This window comes from Hyla sarda, chromosome 3 (genome assembly GCF_029499605.1).
Source record: "Hyla sarda isolate aHylSar1 chromosome 3, aHylSar1.hap1, whole genome shotgun sequence".
Lineage (NCBI taxonomy): Eukaryota > Metazoa > Chordata > Amphibia > Anura > Hylidae > Hyla > Hyla sarda.
The window spans coordinates 396,971,061-396,997,362 of NC_079191.1; the positions used below are offsets into that span (position 1 = coordinate 396,971,061).

Sequence of the window (26,302 nt, forward strand, 5' to 3'; positions counted from 1 at the left end):
AGCTGTTGCAAAACTACAACTCTCAGCATGCCCGAACAGCCAAAGGCTGTCCGGGCATGCTGGGAGTAGTAGTTTCACAACAGCTGGAGGCACCCTGTTAGAAAAACACTGAGCTAAATGTAAAAGGAAAAAGTAGTAAAATAAAAAATCCTTTTGCTCACCTAGTCCCGGTCCCTGAAGATGTCGTTCCCCTCCGTGCGCTCTGGTCCCTGCTCTATTCATCTTACAGGACCTTTCACTTTTCAGCCAATCACAGGCCGCAGTGGTGTAAAGCCTGTGATTGGCTGAAGGGGAAAGGGCTTGTTCTGCAGCAAATACACTAGGTTTGAAATCTGCCCGGCAAACCTAGTGTATGCTGCTGCAGGACAAGGTGACAAGGGGGGGGGGGGGGGGGAGAATGTGACAAAGGGGGAAATGTGACAGAGGGGGTGGGGGTTGTGACAGAGGGGGTGATGTGACAAGGGAGGGGAATGTGACATGAAGGGGGGGGGAATGTGACAAGAGGGGGGAATGTGACAGGGGAAGGGGAATGTGACATGAAGGGGGGGATGTGAAAAGGGGGGGATGTGACAGGGGGAGGGGAATGTAACATGAAGGGGGAGAATGTGACAAGGGGGGGAATGTGACAAAGGGAGGGGGAATGTGACATGAAGGGGGGGATGTGACAAAGGACTTAACAACGACTCCGGACCTGGTGAACGGTGCAGTGTACCACAGTATAACATTTATTTGATCATTATCTATGTGTGCCTAAACCATTGATTCTGTCACAAATAGAACATTTTAATGGCTACATAGCAACAAGGACATTGATTTTCAATTCATAAAGACGTTTTACTTATTCTGGGGAATATTACCTATCGGTAGGTGGTCATAGCTATTATTTTGTTATTAAAGGGGTTATCCAGGAAAAAACTTTTTTTTATATATATATATCAACTGGCTCCAGAAAATAAAAAAGATTTGTAAATTACCTCTATTAAAAAAATCTTAATCCTTTCAGTATTCATGAGCTGCTGAAGTTGAGTTGGTCTTTTCTGTCTAAGTGCTTTCTGATGACACCTGTCTCAGGAACTGTCCAGAGTAGAAGCAAATCCCCATAGCAAACCTCTTCTACTCTGTGCATTTCCCTAGACAAGCAGAGATGTCAGCAGAGAGCAGTGTTGCCAGATAGAAAAGAATAACTCAACTTCAGCAGCTGATAATTATTGGAAGGAATATGATTTTTGAATAGAACTAATTTTCAAATCTTATTCCAAAGAAGACAAAAGAAAGAGGCGGTTCACTCACCAATCCATTGCTGTGCTCTTTATTCGATACAGTAGTTACATTGGCAACATACGGTAAGATGGAACGGCAGGGCAGGAGGTGTAACAGAGCCCCGTCCGAAGCGACGGCGCCGTTTCACGCCCCCTGGGGGTTTCTTCAGGCCCGGAATTGACATCATGCCGCAGGTAATGCCTCTTTATATAGACTACTCTTATAAAAGTGGTAAATATAAAAAACCTAATGTACCTATTGCATCAAGCTCCGCTATCGAGCGGGCTTCCCTCTGGAAAAAAGTTCTATGCCTGTCTCCTCCCCTTTCATCTACTTCGACTCTCTCCAGACCTGCAAATTTCATGCACGTAAAATCTCCTTTGTGAACCTCTTTTATATGTACCCCATTACCGTTTTTTATAGATCTTGCATGTTCTCGGATTCTTTCGAACAGCCTTCTTTTTGTTTTTCTGACATAGAAGTCATAGGACACAACAGGCAATACACTACAAATGTAGTCTTGCATGTTATTAGCTGTTTTACTTTTTTGAACTTGGGACCCAGTCTAAATGTACACTTATTTAAATTGAATGCACACATGGAACAGTGTCCACATTTAAAGTTCCCTTTTGGTCTATTTCTGTTAGCCAGTTTGTCTGTTTATTTAACTTTTTCCTGGCTGTGCTTTTTAAAAAATCGCCTATGGTTTTATTCCTTTTAAATGTAACTATTGGTCTGTTCTGGGCTGTTTCTTTTATATCCTGATCTTGTTCTAGGATATACCAATTCCGGTGGATGATATCTGAAAGAGTTCTATTCATGGGGGAGTTGGCAAAAGAAAATATCAATTTTTCTCCTTTCCTTTTCCTTTCTTTCTTTTTAGATATCAATTCCCTTCTAGGTTTTGATTCGGCTCTATCAAAAGCTTTTGCTACAATATCTGAAGGATACCCTCTTGTATGAAACCCGTCTTCAAGTCTTCGGACTGTTGTAAATATTTGTCCTTTTTAATCTAACAAATTTGCTATAAGGGATGCTATCTTTCATTTTTTTCGGATGTGAGCTTGAATAATGTAATAAAGCATTTTTTGCTATCCCCTTTCTGAACCCCTTAGTGATAATTTAATTATTCTCTATGAATATCTCAATGTCCAAAAATTCGAGGAACAAATTCCCATATAGATATGTGAATGTCATATTCACCTGATTGGTATCATTGAGATATTCAACAAAATGTTTACATGAATCTTTTGTGCCCTCCCATATCACTAAGATGTCATCGACAAATCTTTTAATCAGTTTAATGTTGTTGATGTATGGATTCTGACTGGTGAGTATGACCTCTTTTTCTAGTACAGACAGAAATAGGTTGGCGAAGGTGCATGAGATCGGAGTCCCCCATAGCCGTACCTTATCTCTGTCTGTACCAGATTCCTTCATACTGAAAAGCGTTATTCTCCAAAATAAATCTCAATGAGTCCTCCACAAAGTTGATAAATTCTACCAACTTTTCCTGTCCCTTCAAAACCTCTCGGGTCGCCTGCACACCTCCATCATGTGGGATGCGGGTGTACAGGCTCTCCACATCAATTGAGGCCAAATGGTACCCCTGCTGCTAATGAAAGCCTTCTGCTGGGGTTGCGGCCTACTCTGTCATCTTCGGGCAGAGGCACCTTCAGGCAGGCGTCGTTGGCCTCGATGGACAACTGGTGTAAGCGTTCCGACAGCTCTTGGAACATCTCAGCCGATCCTTTGATTAAATCTTGAGGCTGCACGTGGGTCACATTATACACATAGTACATAACATTATACTGACTATACACAGTAAAACTAGCTTAAATACAGGGGGAGACACACTACAGGAGAACCCAAGCACAATGAGGGACTCAACCTGACAGGGCCTAAGTACGGTACATAGTTGTATCCTGTACTGGGACATTACAAAAGTTATTGATTTGAGTATAAGCCTAGTGTGGGAAATGCAGCAGCCCCTATCTTTATCCACATTCCATAGCTACCCCCCATATCATCCTTCATAGTCACAAATCGCACATATAGCACAGCCCCCCCAAACCCCCATCCCCCCTCATCGGTGGCGGAATTCTCCTCTTGTGGAGCACAGCTGGGAAAGGGACACTTCTGTGACATTGGGGGGCATCCCTGCGCATGTTTGCTGCTCTTAATGCGTCCCTACCCTGGCTGAGTTTGCTTGGGGCCGCAGTCAACTCGGAGTGGCACCACCACAGAAGGGGGCCTCCCGGTGGGATGGCAGGAGGAGGTGAGTAGGGTGGGGCAGATGGACAGGCCTGCGTGTCTTCACTCAAGTATAAGCTGAGGGGGGCTTTTTCCGCATTAAAAAATGTGCTGAAAAACTCAGCTTATACTCGAGGATATACGGTAGTTAAAATGTATTTTAATATAAAAATAGAGTTTTTGAGACTAGCTAAATCCTCTTTGTAATATTTACTGTGCCATAGGAAAAAAATATTATAATTATTGTGCTCCCTTCCATGCCAAAGAAATAAATTAGCGCTGAACTCATTGAGTATAAGAATAGAATAGAATGTAGAATAAACAATCTGTTGGTTGATAATAAAATGAGAGTAACATTACCATGCTTTATAAGGTGTAAGATAATAGACAATAACAAAAATATGTTGTTTTTTTTTTTTTGTAGCAAAATGGAAATACATAAAAGGATGCCATAATAAATACGGTAGTTTTTTTTTTCCCATTAACATAAATGGCCTTAATAAATTACCAATATTAACAGCTTTGAAAAATACTTTTGAAATACTGGGGCCGATTTATTGTTTGTTTCTTTATGTGTCTGTTTAGCTTTGTACTTCTGTTCTTTGGCACATGCGGTTTACTTCTAATTTTTGTAGCCACGTGCTAAAAAGAGGAAACTTTTATGTTTTGCTCGCCAAGTCTGTTCTACCATCTTTGTGAAAATAGACATGTTTTTGTCTCAGCCAAATTTGTGCCTCAATTTTGTATACACTGGGCCAATTTCTGGCATCAGCTTCTGTTGGAAGCAGAGATGAGGGCGCATAGATGTAACTTGTATAGACGTTACTGGTCTAAGGTAAAATAGGAAATATGTTATGTTAGTCATATAAAATTCAAGAAAAACATTTTCCAGTGAGATATTTATTTATTCACAATTTATTAATAGTAGTGGTTCAAGACAATGTAATAAATACAATCCGTATAGATGAATTTGTTGTCGGTCTGCAGCCAATAATGGAGTCAGGTGGGGGACCTGATCTTACCCCTATCTGAGATGCCTGCCTGTCAACTGTAGGTCCCCTGTCCTTAAGACCTGGGCCTACACGGGAACCTCTTAGTTGGGCCTTGGTTAGGTCGGGGATACATGTGGTAGCCCTTGGGGGGTGTATGGTAGTGGTGGTATTGTATCGGTATATGAGGGGTTAATGTTAACCCTATAGTTCGTGACGCCAGGCTGAGGGCTTGTTACGCCGAGCGCTCCGGGTCCCCGCTCCTCCCCGGAGCGCTCGCAACATCCTCGCCACTGCAGCGCCCCGGTCAGATCCACTGACCGGGTGCGCTGCGATACCGCCTCCAGCCGGGATGCGATTCGCGATGCGGGTGGCGCCCGCTCGCGATGCGCACCCCGGCTCCCGTACCTGACTCGCTCTCCGTCAGTCCTGTCCCGGCGCGCGCGACCCCGCTCCCTAGGGCGCGCGCGCGCCGGGTCTCTGCGATTTAAAGGGCCACTGCACCCCTGATTGGCGCAGTTGTTCTAATTAGTGTGTTCACCTGTGCACTCCCTATGTATACCTCACTTCCCCTGCACTCCCTCGCCGGATCTTGTTGCCATCGTGCCAGTGAAAGTGTTTCCTTGTGTGTTCCTAGCCTGTGTTCCAGACCTCCTGCCGTTGCCCCTGACTACGATCCTTGCTGCCTGCCCCGACCTTCTGCTACGTCCGACCTTGCTCTTGTCTACTCCCTTGTACCGCGCCTATCTTCAGCAGTCAGAGAGGTTGAGCCGTTGCTAGTGGATACGACCTGGTTACTACCGCCGCTGCAAGACCATCCCGCTTTGCAGCGGGCTCTGGTGAATACCAGTAGTAACTTAGAACCGGTCCACTAGCACGGTCCACGCCAATCCCTCTCTGGCACAGAGGATCCACCATTTCTTTCACAATGTTCCCTGCACTTGGAGATGATGTCGGACCAGTTTCCTACTGAAAGGTCTAAGGTGGCTTTCGTAGTCAGCCTTCTGTCTGGGAAAGCTCTGTCATGGGCCACACCGCTCTGGGACCACAATGACCCCGTCACTGCCTCTGTACACTCCTTCTTCTCGGAAATTCGAAGTGTCTTTGAGGAACCTGCCCGAGCCTCTTCTGCTGAGACTGCCCTGCTGAACCTGGTCCAGGGTAATTCTTCCGTTGGCGAGTACGCCATACAATTCCGTACTCTTGCTTCCGAACTATCCTGGAATAATGAGGCACTCTGCGCGACCTTTAAAAAAGGCCTATCCAGCAACATTAAAGATGTTCTGGCCGCACGAGAAATTCCTGCTAACCTGCATGAACTCATTCATCTAGCCACTCGCATTGACATGCGTTTTTCCGAAAGGCGTCAGGAGCTACACCAGGATATGGACTTTGTTCGCACGAGGCGTTTTTTCTCCCCGGCTCCTCTCTCCTCTGGTCCTCTGCAATCCGTTCCTGTGTCTCCCGCCGTGGAGGCTATGCAAGTTGACCGGTCTCGCTTGACACCTCAAGAGAGGACACGCCGCCGCATGGAGAATCTTTGCCTGTACTGTGCCGGTACCGAACACTTCCTGAAGGATTGTCCTATCCGTCCTCCCCGCCTGGAAAGACGTACGCTGACTCCGCACAAAGGTGAGACAGTTCTTGATGTCAACTCTGCTTCTCCACGCCTTACTGTGCCTGTGCGGGTATCTGCCTCTACCTTCTCCTTCTCTACTATGGCCTTCTTGGATTCCGGATCTGCAGGAAATTTTATTTTGGCCTCTCTCATCAACAGGTTCAACATCCCGGTGACCAGTCTCGCCAGACCCCTCTACATCAATTGTGTTAACAATGAAAGATTGGACTGTACCGTACGTTACCGCACGGAGCCCCTCCTAATGTGCATCGGACCTCATCACGAAAAAATTGAGTTTTTGGTCCTCTCCAATTGCACTTCCGAAATTCTCCTTGAACTACCATGGCTTCAACGCCATTCCCCAACCCTTGATTGGTCCACAGGAGAGATCAAGAGCTGGGGTACTTCTTGTTTCAAGGACTGTCTTAAACCGGTTCCCAGTACTCCCTGCCGTGACCCTGTGGTTCCCCCTGTAACCGGTCTCCCTAAGGCTTATATGGACTTTGCTGACGTATTTTGCAAAAAACAAGCTGAGACTTTACCCCCTCACAGGCCTTATGACTGTCCTATTGACCTCCTCCCGGGCACTACTCCACCCCGGGGCAGAATTTATCCTCTGTCCGCCCCAGAGACTCTTGCTATGTCTGAATACATCCAGGAAAATTTAAAAAAGGGGTTTATCCGCAAATCCTCCTCTCCTGCCGGAGCTGGATTCTTCTTTGTGTCCAAAAAAGATGGCTCCCTACGTCCCTGCATTGACTACCGCGGACTTAATAAAATCACGGTAAAGAATCGCTACCCTCTACCTCTTATCTCAGAACTCTTTGATCGCCTTCAAGGTGCCCACATCTTTACCAAACTGGACTTAAGAGGTGCTTATAATCTTATCCGCATCAGGGAGGGGGACGAATGGAAAACTGCATTTAACACTAGAGATGGACACTTTGAGTATCTGGTCATGCCCTTTGGCCTGTGCAACGCCCCTGCCGTCTTCCAAGACTTTGTTAATGAAATTTTTCGTGATCTCTTATATTCCTGTGTTGTTGTGTATCTGGACGATATTCTGATTTTTTCTGCCAACTTAGAAGAACACCGCCAGCATGTCCGCATGGTTCTTCAGAGACTTCGAGACAATCAACTTTATGCCAAAATGGAGAAATGTCTGTTTGAATGTCAATCTCTTCCTTTCCTAGGAAAGTTGGTCTCTGGCCAGGGACTACAAATGGATCCAGATAAACTCTCTGCCGTCTTAGATTGGCCACGCCCCTCCGGACTTCGTGCTATCCAACGTTTTCTGGGGTTCGCCAATTATTACAGACAATTTATTCCACATTTTTCCACTATTGTGGCTCCTATCGTGGCTTTAACCAAGAAGAATGCCAATCCTAAGTCCTGGCCTCCTCAAGCGGAAGACGCATTTAAACGGCTCAAGTCTGCCTTTTCTTCTGCTCCCGTGCTCTCCAGACCTGACCCATCTAAACCCTTCCTATTGGAGGTTGATGCCTCCTCAGTGGGAGCTGGAGCGGTCCTTCTACAAAAAAATTCTTCCGGGCATGCTGTTACTTGTGGTTTTTTTTCTAGGACCTTCTCTCCGGCGGAGAGGAACTACTCCATCTGGGATCGAGAGCTACTGGCCATTAAATTAGCACTGGAGGAATGGAGGCATCTGCTGGAGGGATCAAAATTTCCAGTTATCATTTACACCGATCACAAGAATCTCTCCTATCTCCAGTCTGCCCAACGGCTGAATCCTCGCCAGGCCAGGTGGTCTCTGTTCTTTGCCCGTTTTAATTTTGAAATTCATTTTCGCCCTGCCGACAAGAACATTAGGGCCGATGCTCTCTCTCGTTCCTCGGATGCCTCGGAAGTAGAGCTCTCTCCGCAACACATCATTCCTCCTGACTGCCTGATCTCCACTTCTCCAGCCTCCATCAGGCAAACTCCTCCAGGGAAGACCTTCGTTTCTCCACGCCAACGCCTCGGAATCCTCAAATGGGGTCACTCCTCCCACCTCGCTGGCCATGCGGGCATCAAAAAGTCCTTGCAACTCATCTCTCGTTTCTATTGGTGGCCGACTCTGGAGACGGATGTTGTTGATTTTGTGCGGGCCTGCACTGTCTGTGCCCGGGATAAGACTCCTCGCCAGAAGCCGGCTGGTCTCCTTCATCCTCTGCCTGTCCCCGAACAGCCTTGGTCTCTGATTGGTATGGACTTTATTACTGACTTACCCCCCATCCCGTGGCAACACTGTTGTTTGGGTGGTTGTTGATCGATTTTCCAAGATGGCACATTTTATTCCTCTTCCTGGTCTTCCTTCAGCGCCTCAGTTGGCAAAACAATTTTTTGTACACATTTTTCGTCTTCACGGTTTGCCCACGCAGATCGTCTCGGATAGAGGGGTCCAATTCGTGCCAAAATTCTGGAGGGCTCTCTGTAAACAACTCAAGATTAAATTAAACTTCTCTTCTGCTTATCATCCTCAATCCAATGGGCAAGTAGAAAGAATTAACCAGGTCCTGGGTGACTATTTACGGCATTTTGTTTCCTCCCGCCAGGCTGACTGGGCAGATCTTCTACCATGGGCCGAATTCTCGTACAACTTCAGAGTCTCTGAATCTTCTTCCAAATCCCCATTTTTCGTGGTGTACGGCCGTCACCCTCTTCCCCCCCTCCCTAATCCCTTGCCCTCTGGTTTGCCCGCTGTGGATGAAGTAACTCGTGATCTTTCCACCATATGGAAAGAGACCCAAAATTCTCTCTTACAGGCTTCATCTCGCATGAAAAAGTTTGCCGATAAGAAAAGAAGAGCTCCCCCCGTTTTTTCTCCCGGAGACAAGGTATGGCTCTCCGCTAAATATGTCCGCTTCCGTGTCCCCAGCTACAAATTGGGACCACGCTATCTTGGTCCTTTCAAAATCTTGTGCCAAATTAATCCTGTCTCTTACAAACTTCTTCTTCCTCCTTCTCTTCGTATTCCTAATGCCTTTCACGTCTCTCTTCTTAAACCACTCATCATCAACCGTTTCTCTCCCAAACTTGTCTCTCCCACTCCTGTTTCCGGTTCTTCTGACATCTTCTCCGTAAAGGAGATACTGGCCTCCAAGAAGGTCAGAGGGAAAACTTTTTTTTTGGTTGATTGGGAGGGCTGTGGTCCTGAAGAGAGATCCTGGGAACCTGAGGACAATATCCTAGACAAAAGTCTGGTCCTCAGGTTCTCAGGCTCCAAGAAGAGGGGGAGACCCAAGGGGGGGGGGTACTGTTACGCCGAGCGCTCCGGGTCCCCGCTCCTCCCCGGAGCGCTCGCAACATCCTCGCCACTGCAGCGCCCCGGTCAGATCCACTGACCGGGTGCGCTGCGATACCGCCTCCAGCCGGGATGCGATTCGCGATGCGGGTGGCGCCCGCTCGCGATGCGCACCCCGGCTCCCGTACCTGACTCGCTCTCCGTCAGTCCTGTCCCGGCGCGCGCGGCCCCGCTCCCTAGGGCGCGCGCGCGCCGGGTCTCTGCGATTTAAAGGGCCACTGCGCCCCTGATTGGCACAGTTGTTCTAATTAGTGTGTTCACCTGTGCACTCCCTATGTATACCTCACTTCCCCTGCACTCCCTCGCCGGATCTTGTTGCCATCGTGCCAGTGAAAGCGTTTCCTTGTGTGTTCCTAGCCTGTGTTCCAGACCTCCTGCCGTTGCCCCTGACTACGATCCTTGCTGCCTGCCCCGACCTTCTGCTACGTCCGACCTTGCTCTTGTCTACTCCCTTGTACCGCGCCTATCTTCAGCAGTCAGAGAGGTTGAGCCGTTGCTAGTGGATACGACCTGGTTACTACCGCCGCTGCAAGACCATCCCGCTTTGCGGCGGGCTCTGGTGAATACCAGTAGTAACTTAGAACCGGTCCACTAGCACGGTCCACGCCAATCCCTCTCTGGCACAGAGGATCCACCTCTTGCCAGCCGAATCGTGACAGGGCTGGTATGCTGAGGCAATGCTCCGGCCTATCGCCGCCGATCCCAGTAAAGATAGGTGCATGAAATAACTGAAGGTGCACAAGGAGATTGAACTTGAACTTGAACAACTTTACCTAAGTGCTTGCGATACATCCAAGACACAGTAACAGTCTCGTACAAACAGTCCTTATATTGCTTAGTGACTGACAGTTGTTGCGGACCTTGAGCTATTTAGAAAGTCTCTTAATTTAGGGTAGATATTTGCAGATCCGACCGGATTTAGGGGTTATATTAGGTCCGGTGATGCTGCAGACTGTCTGGGCATTGATACACTCTATATTCTGAATTACTCAGCCGTTGCCGCAAGGCTCGGGCCTAACTCACTGGGGGAGATTGCCGTGTAGATCCTTCCACTTCAGGAGTGCAGGAGCAAGAGAGAGAAAAGATGGCCGCCGCTCCCTTATATGGGCAGGGGGCGGGGTGAATCCTATTGGTCCGAACATCTGTCATTCACCATTACAGAGAGTAATGGGATTGCTTACGTCACAGGGCCTCCAAAGGTCCTTAAGCAGAATACCATAGAGTTTACCTATTCACGTGACCTGTAGGTCCTGCAACGCTATGGAACAGGTAATTAACAATTTATTTACATATATATTACTATATTTACATCAACCTTACATAAATTACTGAACTATTAGTTGGAATAGAGGCGACAAGGGGTAGGCTACACAACAGGGATCCCTACGTCCTAGGGACTCTGGCTATGGGGACCCACACATACATAGGTACCGTATAGGATGCGGTATCGGGACACCACATACAGATAGCAGATATATTGCACAGGTATGATTGGCTGCAAAAGATAATTTCCCATTAAACATCAAATATCAATACTGACGCACAAAATTGGATAGCATAGGGGGAAATAACATGCGATAGATAATTTAACAATCTGTACCCGTGGGTGTTCCCCAGGGGTAGAACACAGTATTCAACAATTAAACATGAATCAATATACAGTATTTGTTGCATAACCAAGGATATTATTATGCATATAAAAGTAATACCATACACATCCAACACGTTTCGCTTCTCTGTATAACTACAGGTAGCTCCTCAGTGATTAGTGAGGAACACTTAGAGAAGGGTCACCAGGACCCATGCATGGCAGTCAGCGTGCCTTCACATGTAAAGCTAGATGATGCTTGATCCTGCGTACTTTGGTCCTCATCTTGGTTATAGAAGAGGATAAGTGGCAGACGTGTGGACAGTTGAGGTGAGTATCATAGGGATCTTGCAGATAGGTAGCTAGCCGCTAAGTTGATATTTATGTAGGTGCTAGGTCCAAGGTAGAGGCAAATGGTTTGATGATAGCATCTCTGGCATTTATTCTCAATCTGGTCAGGTTTCCCAGTAGATGACCAGAGAGAAGATCCAACACTGTTACGGGGGTACTGGCGTCCACCTTTTAGGTCTGTCCATAGTCTGTGCCTAGGCACACAATGTGCAGCCACCATTCTCTGCCTGCCTCAGGGGGCAGATCAGGGAAATCTTATTCTTCATGTACTGTAGGTGAGGACACCCACGTCCATCAGGCACTTTGTAAAGTCATGTGGACATCCTTACAGTATGTCCATGACAAGCTGATATAAATCAGGCCAGCCCTCCACCAGGCATACTGTAACATATTGTACCAGTTTTTCCTATTACGTACATTTAATTATTGCGGATGTAACTCAATCTTCTTTGTTTGACAAACATATTTGATCTTTCCAGCCATTTTTTGTAAATATTATTCAACAATTACATTGTGGTTGGTATTTTTTTTTAAGAACTAAAAAGGAGGATCTATTGTTCCTGACTGTGTACATCAAAGACTTGAAATGATGTTCTCACATAAACAGACCTTCACCTCAATATAAAGGTTAAACATTTCATTATATGATATTCATTTTAGTGAAGATGCCCTGGGCTGCTCTGGAGTAGTCTCTTCAGACTTGTAAAGGAACATTTAGCAGATACTGTGACCTATGTGGTGAGCTCGGGCAGAGAGCGTCTATCGACTCTTGAACTGCAAATACTTCAGGTCTAATTTAAGATAAAGCTACAATATAGTGATTGAATTCAGAAAAAGAACAACTGAAAAGTATAACTAAAACATAATATTATTTACAGCACATACTACATATCCATGAAATATAAATAAATTAAATAATTCTAACTGCCTATAAGTAACTAATTAAGTAAGTAAATAATTTTAACTGCCTATAAGTAACTGCCTGCAATAAGTACATATCTTTATTTTGTTGGATAGTGGTGAAGATCCAGGTCAAACGTTTCACCTATAATATCCTCATCTCCACAACATTGGTTAGGATCTTTGTCCTTTCTTCTGGATGTAGAACTTGGGTTTTTTCATGAGGGAAAAATAAACAAAACATATTTACTTTTCTAATCCCTTAAATCCTTGCTGCTATGCAAACAGTGTCCTGTTCCTGTTACTTATTGCTACCACTTATGTTGCCGACATGCAGAAAATGCTTGCCCACCCAATCCCTGGCTAAGGTTGGTCACCACTGTGAGTGGGCCTGCAGAGTAAGATAAAGAAGAGAGCAGCGGGAACCCAGCACTGTTAGAATAAGAGCCTGTGAATTCCCCTTATCATTCATTTGTAAAGCATTTTTGGTATTAAGCAATTTACACTGTGGGATGGGAAGACATACAATCCATAGACGCTTTGATGGACTCCGTGTTCTTGTGATGCATTAACCCGCTTAATGACGCAGGGTATTTTCTGTTTTTGCATTTTCATTTTTTCCTCACCACCTTCTAAAAATCATAACGCTTAAAATTTTGCACCTAAAAATCCACATTTTGGCTTATTTTTTGCATCACCAATTCTACTTGGCTGTGACATTGGTCATTTTACCCAAAAATCCACGACAAAACGGAAAAAAAATCATTGTGCGACAAAATTGAAGAAAAAATGCAATTTTGTAACTTTTGGGGGCTTCCGTTTCTACGCAGTGCATTTTTCGGTAAAAATGACACCAATTTATTCTGTAGGTCCATACGATTAAAATGATACCCTACTTATATAGGTTATATCGGTCCACAGGATAGGGGATAAGTGTTTGATCGGGGGGGGGGGTCCGACCGCTGGGACCCCCCGCGAGCTGCTAATGCACGTAGCGTCAACCGTCGACGGTACACCCACCCCATGCCCCTTCCACATACAGTTCTATGGGAGAGGCGTAGAGGCACACAATCAAACACTTATCTCCTATCCTGTGGATAGGTGGATAGGGGATAAGTGTAAATTCACTACAGATGGCCTTTAAGGTTCTGCTACATCTATAGTGTCCCCTCTCTGTGCATGACTATACAAACCATTACATATACTGTTGGGTGCTCATATTTATTTTAAAAAAGAGGGGACACTATATATTACATTACATAACAGACTAGTTCATCCATTTGCTGCTACTATTTACATGGCCCTCATTCTGTAGGACAAGATAGAGATTGGGTGGGGGGCAAACTATTTCTCAAGACATAATATGCGGCCAATATCTTAGCTTAAAGAGTACCTGTCATAAAAAAAATAGTTTTTATATGTTGCTAAGCAAGCTATTACTAATAAGTTTCTAAATATATGTTATAAAAAAAAAACATGACTGGGGGTCTCCCTACGTGTCCTGACATGAATCCGAAATCTCAGACTGCAGACAGAACACGTGACCAGCACAGCGCTGCTCCCTGTCTGTCAAATAGACATGTGGTGTTAGGTTTAGTTAGGAAACATGGCCTGAGTAAGTTTAGGAAAGTTTATTTAGTGACAGGTTCTATTCAATTTAATTTTATACTCACAAAAGACCAATCTCTTTAAAGGGGTAGTCCAGTGGTGAAAAACTTTTCCCCTATCCTAAGGATAGGGGATAAGTTTGAGATCGCGAGGGCTCCAACCGCTGGGGCCCCCTGCGATCTCTCTGTATGGGGGCCAGGCTCTCCGGTCAGATAGCGGGTGTCGACCTCCGCACGAAGCGGCGGCCGACACGCCCCCTTAATACATCTCTATGGCAGAGCCGGAGATTGCCGAAGGCAGCGCTCCGGCTCTGCCATAGAGTTTTATTGAGGGGGCGTGTTGGCCGCCGCTTCGTGCAGGGGTCGACACGCCCCCTTTCCGCGGGCTGTCGGGGCCCCGTACAGGAGATCGCGGGGGGCCCCAGCGGTCGGACCCCCCGCCATCTGCAACTTATCCCCTATCCTTAGGATAGGGGATAAGTTGTTCACCACTGGATATCTCCTTTAAGCCTATAAAATGTTGGTCTACTCTTACAAAATAAACCGACCGCTTGGCCCTCCCCCACAATCTCAAAATGAAGAACATTGAGGTCAGCTTTTGGCTGTTTCTGAGGCTCCCATAGGGAATAAAGGGAGAGACGACGCACATGAACATCCTGCTGCTCCATTCTAACAGGAGGCTGTGGTTCTCATTTTCAACATCACAGGGAGGATCAAGCAATCGGACCTCCTATGACCATCTAGATGGCACAACTCCTTTAAGCATTTCTCATCCTGTAGGATTTGACAAGAGTTCATGTCAGATGTTCAATGAACTTAGGCCTACCTTGTCAACTCTTCACAGAATCACAAAAATGAGGAGGGTGGCCTCTGAATTTTCTATTTAGATGTTTTAGATGTTTTTCTATTAGATGTATAATTGGTTTACTTTTCAATTCCGGTGGATATGCAGTACTAATTATATGACAAACTTTGAATTGGTCTGTTATCACATTAGTGATGTGATTGGTGCAAATTGGCGCAAAACAAGAAAAATTGCCAAATGCACTAACCAACTAATTGATGGTTAGAGAATGTATCAGGATAATATCCCAGAACTCGAAATAAGTGTGAAACCAAAAACTAGACAATCTCAGCAAATCTGGGCCAGTGTGAGCTTTTCCAGAAAGCTTTCATTTAATGGTTGCCATTATAGCCTAAGAGTGATAGATTCCACTGTTAGGTATCCATCTAATGTATCCATCAACCATGAATTATAATGGAATCTGTTTATAGAATACACCATGAAAAGCTATCGAAAAGCTTCTTATATATCCCAAAAAAAGCTGATGCTTGTGTCAAAAGCTATACAACATTATTTGTCTCCATAGGCTAATATGGTATACAATTGTCAAATGAGTTACAAATATTTTACTTAGTGATGAGCGTCAGGGGCCATATTTAAATTCTCGATATTTTGCGAATATATGAACAAATATTTGTCCTATGTTTGCAAAATTTCGTTCTCTTTTTGTTTTCCCATGCTAATATTTGTAATGAAATTTGCATAGTGCTAATGCGCGATAATATATTTCACCTAAAAGAAGGGAAGGATCAGTGTCCTCTGACTGGAAGTGCCGATATTTGTGAATATTTGCTTATTTGCATATTTGCATATTTGCATATTCGCAAAAAAATTGTCATTACGAATATATGTCACTATATTCTAAATATTTGCAAACTAACAAAGTGCCGATATTTGCATTTCGAATATTCACGCTCAGCAATGGTTTTGCTTTCAGGTTTTTATCTATGGATAAAAAAGCGTAGTCTATTACGATATTCAATATCTAATTTTTGTAGGTTACTAACTTACACATACCAGCCAAACAGAGACCATGAAGAACACTATCTGAGTAAATTTTACCACCAAAAAATCATGTCAACTTCTTACTATAATACAGCATTTGTTGACTCAAGAACTGCAATCACAAGATGTAGTGTCACCACTATGATGGTCAGAGCTTCATCTGTATGCATAATTGATAATATTCGTATGCACATGCTACCTCATACAATGAAACCTCCATGAAACAACCACCCAAAATTGCATTGAAAAATTGCCTTCTAGAGGGCGGGTCCTCTCAAAGATGATGGACCAAACACACAAGATATTATAAAATAAAAATCTGTCACAGAAAAACTGGTTTAAAGGAAAACTGTCAGCCAGTTCACCCACACTAAACCCAATACACTGGGTTATAGTGTGGGTGAACAGGATTCCATACAGGGCTCACTTAATTTTTTTTTGTCCATTGGCCTCTGAGTTATGCCCTTATAACGTTCCACTCTTTGGCCCAAGGATCGCGCCTTTGGTCCAGACCGTCTGCCTCCCGCACTAAAGTTTCTAAGCCCGCCCTCATTGTTTGCATATTTATCATTTTCAACTCCACATCCTAGTGACAAGGAGTCACATGCCCCCTGAGTGCAGCGCTCTGTCTGCAAAGCGAGGGGGTTATTTTTCAGTTTCCCCGTTCTGCCCACCCACAGTAAGCTGGGCAGAACGGGGAAACCGAGGACGACCACTGCCAAAGTCCACTTACCCACTGGCGGCGGCCGCAGCGGGCGGCGATCAGCGGCGGGGATCAGCGGCAGCAGAGGACGGCGATGCGGCTCCCTGGACCCTAAGGAAGCTGGTGAGTTGCCTAGCAAAATCTGGAGGACTACAGTTTGAGAACACTATACAGTGGTCTCTAAACTGTAGCCCTCCAGATGTTGCAAAACTACAACTCCCATCATGCCCAGACAGCTGTGTGGGCATGCTGGGATTTGCAGTTTTCCAACAGCTGGAAGGCCACAGTTTGGAGATCACTGTGCAGTGGTCTCTAAATTGTAGCCCTCCAAAACTGCAAATCCCAGCATGCCCAAAAAGCAAACAGCTGTCTCGGCATGCTGGGAGTTGTAGTTGCATACCTCCAGCTGTTACATAACTACATGTCCAAGCATGCCCTTTGGCTATCAGTACATGCTGGGAGTTGTAGTTTTGCAAAAGCTGGATGCACACTGGTTGGAAAATACTGAGTTAGGTAACAGAACCTAACTGAAGGTTTTCGAACGAGTGTGCCTCCAGCAGTTGCAAAAGTACAACTCCCAGCATGCACGGTCTTTCAGTACATGCTGGGAGTTGTAGTTTTAAAACAGCTGGAGATTCCCCCCCCCCCCCCATGTGAATGTACAGGGTACATTCACCCGGGCGAGTTTACAGTGAGTTTCCTGCTTCAAGTTTGAGCTGCGGCCGCAGCACAAACTCCTAGCGGGAAGCTGACCATTTACAAAGCCCCCATAGTGCCAGAACAGTGGATTCCCCCCACATGTGACCCCATTTTGGAAACTACACCCCCCATGTAATTAGGGGTACAGTGGGCATTTACACCCAACAGGTGTCTGACAGATTTTTTGGAACAGTGGTCCGTGAAAATGAAAAATGTTATTTTTCATTTGCACAGCCCACTGTTCCAAAGATTTGTTAAACGCCAGTGGGGTTTAAATGTTCACTGCACCCCTTATTAAATTCTGTGAGGGGTGTAGTTTCCAAAATGGGGTCACATGTGTGTGTGGGGGGGGGAGGTCCACTGTTCTGGCACCACGGGGGGCTTTGTAAATGCACATGGCCCCCGACTTCTATTCCAACCAAATTCTCTCACCAAACACTCAATGGCGCTCCTCCTCTTCTGAGCATTGTAGTTCGCCCGCAGAGCAATTTACATCCACATATGGTTACACATTTTGGGAGGCTTTTTCTCCAGTTACCCCTTGTGAAAATGAAAAATTTGAGGTAACATGAGCATTAAAGCTCATTGTACCCCTTGTTACGTTCCTTGAGGGGTGTAGTTTCCAAAATAGTATGCCATGTGTTTTTTTTTTCTGTTATGGCACCATAGGGGCTTCCTAAAAGCGACATGCCCACCAAAAACCATTTCAGCAAAATTTGCTTTCCAAAAGCCAAATGTGATTTCTTTTCTTCTGAGCATTGTAATGCACCAGCAGTGCACTTGAGGTTCACACATGGGGTATTTTCATATTCAGAAGAGATGGGGTTAGAAATTTTCGGTGGCATTTTCTCCTATAACCCCTTGCAAAAATGTAAAATTTGGGGGAAAACCAGCATTTTTGTGAAAAAAAAATCATTTGCACATCCGACTTTAAGGAAAAGTCGTCAAACATCTGTGGGGTGTTAAGGCTCACTGGACCCCTTGTTAGGTTCTTTGAGGGGTGTAGTTTCCAAAATAGTATGCCAAGTTTTTTTTTTTTGCTGTTCTGGCACCATAGGGGCATCCTAAATGTGACATGCCCCCCAAAAACCATTTCAGAAAAACTTACTCTCCAAAATCCAATTGTCGGTCCTTCCCTTCTGAGCTTTGTAGTGCACCCACAGAGCACTTGACACCCACCTATGAGGTATTTCTTTACTCGAGAGAAATTAGGTTACAAATTTTTGGGGGCTTTTTCTCCTTTTACCCCTTGTAAAATTTCAAAAACTGGGTCTACAAGAACATGCGAGTGTAAAAAAATAAGATTTTGAATTTTGCTGCTATTTCTATGAAACACCTAAAGGGTTAACACACTTTCTGAATGTCATTTTGAATACTTTTGGGGGTGCAGTTTTTATAATGGGGTAATTTATGGGGTATTGCTAATATGAAGACCCCTCAAATCCACTTCAAAACTGAACTGGTCCCTGAAAAATTCCTATTTTGAAAATGTTGTGAAAAATTGGAAAATTGCTGCTGAACTTTGAAGCCCTCTGATGTCTTCCAAAAGTAAAAACATGTCAACTTTCTGATGCAAATATAAAGTAGAAATACTGTATGTGTGAATCAATATATCATTTATTTAAAATATCCATTTTCCTTACAAGCAGAGAGTTTCAGTTAGAAACATGCAAGATTTTCAAAATTTTCATGAAAGTTGGAGATTTTTCATCAAAAAAGGATGCAAGTAATGATGAAAATTTACCACTGTGTTAAAGTAAAATATGTCATAAATAAAAAACAAAAAACAATCTCGGAATCAGAATTATCGGTGAAAGCATCCCAGAGTTATTATTATTAAGTGCTAGTGGTCAGAATTGCAAATAAGGGCTGCATCCTTAAGGTGAGAAAGGACTCAGTCCTTAAGGGGTTAATGGGGTAATTTGTGGGGTATTTCTAATATGAAGGCCCTTCAAATCCACTTCAAAACTGAACTGGTCCCTGAAAAATTCAGATTTTGAAAATTTGGAAAAAAATTGGATATTGCTGCTTAACTTTGAAGCCCTCTGATGTCTTCCAAAAGTAAAAACATGTCAACTTTATGATGACAACATAAAGTAGACATATTGTGTATGTGAATCAATATATAATTTTTTTGGAATGTCTATTTTCCTTACAAGCAGAGAGCTTCGAGGTTAGAAAAATTCAAAAATTCTAAATTTTTTATTACATATCATGATGTATTGATGAAAATTTACCACTAACATAAAGTAGAATATGTCACGAAAAAACAATCTTGGAATCAGACTGAAAGGTAAAAGCATCCCAGAGTTATTAATGCTTAAAGTGACAGTGGTCAGATGTGCAAAAAATGGCCGGGTCCTACACTGAAAATTGGCTGGGTCCTTAAGGGGTTAAAACATGGGTGGTCTTTCCAAAGAAGTATTGACATTTTCAAGAGATTTCACTATAAAGTCATTGGGGTTGATTTGCTAAGAGTGAAGTGTAGTTTTCTGTATGGGTTTTCTTTTCCAGACAGGTATTTTTCCACAGTATTTACAAATTTTTCCCTACGTTTTGCCTTTCCCTACGTTTTGTTTTTCCCTTCCTTTTATTTTGTATAACAACAGTTTTAAACTATTGGGTTTTTCAAAGATCAAATCCACCACATTTTATGTGGAAACCTTAGTAAATATGTTGGGGATACTCTTTTGTCAGGAGCACATCCCTTTTTCAGGGTCAGGCCCCTTTTGTTGGGTATATGCCCCCTTTTTTTGTGGGGGGGAAAATGGAGTGATGGTCCACTTTGAAGGTGTTTTGGGTGCAAATTTTGGAAACACATCAGTAAATAACCCATTGTGCAATTAATAGAAAATACTATTTCCAAAACATCATTATTCAGGAACAAAGATCTTTATATTTACTATATAAATGGTCTAAAATGGTGGTAAAATATACGAACAATGATCGGAAACCATTCTTCTTCTCACAAAGGCACAAAATAAAAATAAAATATATCTATCTTTTTGTATATTATACAACAAGAATATTTTACAGCAGTAAACTAAAATAACCAGGGTGTATAAATAACATGTCACCATTAATTATATGTAAATTACTGATGACTATTAACATTTGTTATTATGAAGAGCCCCCCCAGGGACAGGTAATGTACTATTATTCTTAAACAAACAAAACCGTAATGTACAAATAGTTGCTCACACAACTTTACTAACACTTACTGTATTTATTTTAAATGAAAAGGTTGGAAATAATTGCCTGTAATGACAGCTTTTACTACTTAAAAATCTTAGTAAAACGCAGGTTTTGAGCCACTTTAACTATTTTAGAGCATTATGAAGAGGGAGGGTTTCAGATAATAGAGCAAAGCGGTGACCGCTCATATTCCCCAACACGAAGGCCAGATTATCACAGGTGATGGGAAGTAACCCATCTGGATCCTGATAGTTATCACGCAACCTCCCGTAAGCTTGCATTGAGGGGCGGAGCGTGACGTCACACGCCGCCGTCCGCGCGGTCGACCGTAATCGGACCCGGAGCGAACACGCTCCGGGGACTGATTACAAATGGGGTGCCGCGTGCATGATCGCGGGCGTCCCCAGCTGCGGGACTCCCGTGATCAGGCATCTTATCCCCTATCCTTAAGGGGGAAAAGCAGGGCTCTGTGCAGGCTCCTGACTAGTCAATCAGTCTTCTGTGTGAGCTGGGGGATGTTACAAAGCATCAGTGTACAGAGCCCTGCTCGTCCTCAGTGTACAGAGCCCTTCTCGTCCTCAGTGTACTGAGCCCTGCTTGTCCTCAGTGTACAGAGCCCTGCTTGTCCTCAGTGTGCTGAGCCCTGCTTTTCCTCAGTGGACAGAGCCCTGTTTGTCCTCAGTGTACAGAGCCCTGCTTGTCCTCAGTGCACAGAGCCCTGCTTGTCCTCAGTGTACAGAGACCTACTTGAGAGGAGACCATATAGTGGCTGAATGACACAGCCTGGTGTTGGCGGCAGCATGAGGAGACCATGTAGTGGCTTAATGACACAGCCTGGAGTTGGCAGCAGCATGAGGAGAACATACAGTGGCTGAATGTAACAGCCTGGAGGTGGCGGAAGCATGAGGAGACCATATAGTGGCTGAATGACACAGCCTGGAGGTGGCGGAAGCATGAGGAGACCATATAGTGGCTGAATGACACAGCCTGGAGGTGGCAGCAGCATGAGGAGAACATATGGTGGCAGTATAAAACAGCTTGGAGCTGGAAACAGCATGGGTTGAACATATGGTGACAGAATGAGACAGCATGAAGCTGGTATCAGCATGAGGAAAACATATGATGGCAGAATGAGAAAGCCTGGAGGTGGCAGCATCAGCATCAGGAGTCCTGAAAGTGACCCGGTGACAGAGTGGTGCGGTGGGTGGCAATACAAGTACCTGATGAAAAAAGGAGAACTTGGCATCAGATGTGTGTCATCAGGCGAGTGGCAGGATCAGAATAGTAGCTGAGGCAGGTAGGCAGAAGAGAACAGTCTCTTTTGTAAAAGTGATAGTATGCACAAGTAAGTATTGAGAATATGCATTAAATAAAACTTAACTTTTAATAATATGCTTAGATTTAAATATTTTGACCCAATTTTTTTTTTAAATCAAACAAAAGGAAAGGTGTACAAAAAACACCATGTGCCACCTACACCACCAAGTATTGATGTGATGCAAAGACCTCTGAAAGGTGTAAGGGAACAACGTGTGGTCCATTGTAACCGATGGGGGTAAAAGCTTTACTTTTGCATCATTAATTCCATTCTTGGCAAGTGTTACTTGCCCTAAAAAGGGTGGCCCGACACAGGAACCTCTCCCTATTTCCCCCTGTAAACACTGCCATTTCCCAGGGTTTTTAGGTGGAAATAGGGATTGTATATAATCACAAAAACCCAGGGCCTAAGCCTGGGGCACAAAATGGGAAAAACCCCATTTTAAAATGTAACTTTTATTGAATTATTTATTAAAATCAATGTGACCAATGATTTTAACCTCTTAAGGACCCATGACGTACGCGTACGTCATGAGTCCGCTCCCGATCTATAACGAGGGGACATAGCCGGGACAACAGCCACTAACAACGGCCAGGACCCGTGGCTAATAGCGCGCGGCATTCATCGCGATGCCGCACACTATTAACCCTTTAGACGCAGCATTCAAAGTTTAACACCGCATCTAAAGTGAAAGTAAAACCATGCCGGTTAGCTCAGAGAGCTGTTCGGGATCAACACAGCGAAATTGTGGCATCCCGAACAGCTTACATGACAGCCGGAGGATCCCTACCTGCCTCCTCGCTGTCCAATCGCCGAATGACTACTCAGTGCCTGAGATCCAGGCATGAGCAGTCAAGCGGCAGAATCATCGATCAGTGGTTTCTTATGAGATCAGTGTGTGCAGTGTTATAGCCCCGTATGGGAGCTATAACTTTGCAAAAAAAAAAGTGAAAAATAAAGGGAATAAAGATCATTTAACGCGTCCCCTAATAAAAGTTTGATTCACCCCCCTTTTCCCATAAAAAAAAAACCAGTGTAAATAAAAATAAACATTGCCGCGTAAAAATATATCGTTAATTAAACCGCACGGTCAATGGCGTGTGGGCAAAAAAATTCGATCAATAAGTCCTATCAATTCAAAAATGGTACCGCTAAAATCTTCAGATCACAGCGCAAAAAATGAGCCCTCATACCGCCCCATACGCGGAAAAATAAAAAAGTTATAGGGATCAGAAGATGACAATTTTAAACGTATACATTTTCCAGAAGTACGACAAAATCAAACTTACATAAGTAGGGTATCATTTTAATTGTATGGACCTACAGAATAAAGAGAAGGTGTCATTTTTACCGAAAAATGTACTGTGTAGAAACGGAAGCCCCCAAAATTTACAAAATGGCGTTTAAAAAAAAATTTGTCTCACAATGATTTTTTTTCCGTTTTGCGGTAGATTTTTGGGTAAAATTACTGAGGTCATTACAAAGTAGAATAGGTGGCGCAAAAAATAAGCCATCATGTGGATTTTTAGGTGCAAAATTTAAAGAGTTATGATTTTTTTAAGGAGGAAAAAACAAAAATGCAAAAATGGAAAAACCCTGGCCCTTAAGGGGTTAAAAACTATGTAGCACAGCGTCCAGATGTACGTGTTAATTTAGGGATGCAGTCCCCCTGTTCAAATTGGGTAGCTGTAGTGTAGATTAAAATCAATCCTTTGCCTCTACTAATTTCGGTGCAGCAGCACCATCCTCAGGAGGATTAACAGGCAAATACCCTTCCTCAAGTGCGCTGAGAGCCTTTAAAAATAATATATAAAACATTTTTTGATAAAATGTGCAGCTGCAATTTTTGTGTTTGTATACTTTGCATTTGCCACAGCAGCATGCACTCGTATATCATGTAGTTGTGCTGGCTATTTGTGTTTTTTGTTGTATGCTACTTTGAGGGAATGGCACCCTCTCCAGCCATGCACCCCTCCCCCTTTTCCCAGGAGGGAGTTTAAATGTTTAAATTGATGGTTGATCTAGCATGTCACCCAGTCAAGAGGCTATATGCACAGCAGAGGTGAGAGTTGTGAGTATTAGACTCATAATGTATATTAGGGACCATCCGAAAATGGCCGCCTCCACGTGGCGGATGGGGGACACGTTTTGATCAAAAAGTGCGCTGAGAACCTTTAAAAAATATATATAAAACATTTTTTGATAAAATGTGCAGCTGCAATTTTTGTGTTTGTATACTTTGCATTTGCCACAGCAGCATGCACTCGTATATCATGTAGTTGTGCTGGCTATTTGTGTTTTTTGTTGTATGTTTGCTGTGGTGAGGGGACAATCTCACCGGTGACGCACCTCCAGGTGTCCCTGCACTGTTCGCTGGAGGTGTCTCTGGCCAATCGTCGTCATCATCAGGCAGTGGGGGAAGATTGCACGCCCCCTCTTCGTCTAATGACAACCGCTGCAGACGGTCAGCAAGCTCTTGAAAAAGTTGGCCACAACTTTCCGTGTTTCCGGCGCCATTTTGCCAACTTGACCACGTGGAACACTGCTCTCCGCCATGTCTGTACTCTCCGGCCCTCTCTGCAGACTAAAGAGGTTGGTCTGCGTGGCGTCTTTTATAGTGGGCTTCTCCAAAATGGTGCTGGGCAGGAAGGACGCTATCGGTGCAGCTCCGACTTCCGGTCCCTCCAGAAACGACTCCTGCATCTATCAGTTCCCTTTCGTCTGGGATACAGCAACTTAGCGTCCGCGCTGAGGGCGCGGAGTGTGGCGCAGCGCGGGCTTTCTTCGCGCGCTTTTCCGGCAACAGTTCGGCTCCGCCTGTGCCGGCCGGACCAGAGGATCGCAGCATGAACTCATTGCGCAGTTTACAAATTTCAACTGTAGACAAATCTTCGCCTCCCCCCTTACTTTTCTCTTGGCCCCCTTTTATGGTGCCCCACAATCCTGTTCGTGACGCCAAAAAGGCTTTGTGGTAGCCCTTGGGGGGTGTATGGTAGTGGTGGTATGGTATTTGTATATGAGGGGTTAATGTTAACCCTATAGTTCGTGATGCCAGGCTGAGGGCTGTTATATTGAGGCAATGCACCGGCCTATCGCCGCCCTTCCCAGTAACGATAGGTGCATGAAATGACTGAAGGTGCACTAGGAGATTGAACTTGAACTTTAACAACTTTACTTAAGTGCTTGCGCTACATCCAAAACACAGTAACAGTCTCGTACAAACAGTCCTTATATTGCTTAGTGACTGACAGTTGTTGCGGACCTTGAGCTATTTAGAAAGTCTCTTAATTTAGGTTAGATATTTGCAGATCCGTCCAGATTTCGGGGTTATATTAGGTCCGGTGATGCTGCAGAGTGTCTGGGAATTGATACACTCTATACTCTGAATTACTCAGCCGTCGGGCCTAACTCACTGCGTTAGTTGCTGTACAGGTCTTTCCACTTCAGGAGTACAGGAGCAAGAGAGAGAGAAGATGGCCGCCGCTCCCTTATATTGGCAGGGGGCGGGGCGAATCCGATTGCTCCGAACATCTGTCACTCACCATTACAGAGAGTAATGGGATTGCTTACGTCAGAGGGCCTCCAAAGGTCCTTAAGCTTAATACCATAGAGTTTACCTAGTCATGTGACCCGCAGGTCCTGCAACGCTGTGGAACCGGTAATTAACCATTTATCTACATATATATTACTATATTTACATTACCTTTACATAAATTACTGGTCTATGAGCTGGAATAGAGGCAACAAGGACTAAATCACAGGGATCCCTACGTCCTAGGGACTATGGCTATGGGGACCCACACATAGGTACCGTGTAAGATGCGGTACCGGGACACCACAGTCATATTTGGGACCCGTCCTTGTGGCCAAAGTTCTGATGCTGTCCTTGTCTTTGCATTGCTGCAGAATTTGCCCTTCATGACGTCTCGCCCGCCCCCTCGTGACGTCTCGCCCGCCCCATCAACGAAAGTCTATGGGAAGTGGGTGCGAGGTCACGAGGGGGCAGGCGAGACGTCACAAAGGGGCCGGGCGTGACGTCACGCCCGGCGGCCGCGAACACGGTGGCCCGCACACAGCGTTCGGAGTAATGAACTTTCGGACGCTGTGAGCGGAGCTACGAACTGCAGGGCAGTGCACAACCCCTTTAATTCTGACCACTATTTTGAATACTATATATATATATATATATATATATATATATATATATATATATATTATAGATCTGCCCAGTAATGAAGTCTGTGACGTCACGTACGTACTTCCTATGCTTCCACTCCTTTATCTCGTTTTTGAATGTTTCTAGAAGTTTTTGCAATTTTGCTTCCAGACTACTGTATTCGGGATGGCCTGAAATAGACTGAATCTCCTTAATTTGGTTTCCTAATTGTGCATTAACCGTACTCAAATGCTGTCTCTCGAAGTCCAGCAGATAATTAATCATCTGCAGTGAATTATCGGTTGTATAAAGGCACTGTCTTCCCTATGTGAATTAGGGGTAATATGTATTCGTAGACCACTATACACTATCTTTTGCTATAGATAGGTTTCAAAGCTGGTGACTTCCCACCACGCTCTCACACACTGTTTATACATTTTAGACAGATTTCTAAAAGCCTGCTGGATATCTACTTGATTAAGGGAAGGTTAGAGGTGGAGAAAAGGCCAGCT

The 26,302-nt window shown here is 44.5% G+C and overlaps 1 long non-coding RNA gene across 5 annotated transcripts in view; it reads right to left on the bottom strand.

The window, feature by feature from the left end:
• The window catches only part of LOC130362903 (uncharacterized), an 80,666-nt gene that overhangs the window by 33,801 nt on the left and 20,563 nt on the right, over positions 1 to 26,302 (bottom strand). Inside the window, exon 3 of one of the 5 annotated variants that reach the window (XR_008891620.1) lies at positions 2,783 to 3,029. The exons of 3 other annotated variants lie outside the window; for them this stretch is intronic. This is a non-coding gene — a long non-coding RNA (uncharacterized LOC130362903). Of the gene's footprint in view, positions 1 to 2,782; positions 3,030 to 12,343; positions 12,471 to 26,302 lie in introns of those variants that run through there. One more of the 5 variants, XR_008891619.1, reaches the window with a different exon arrangement.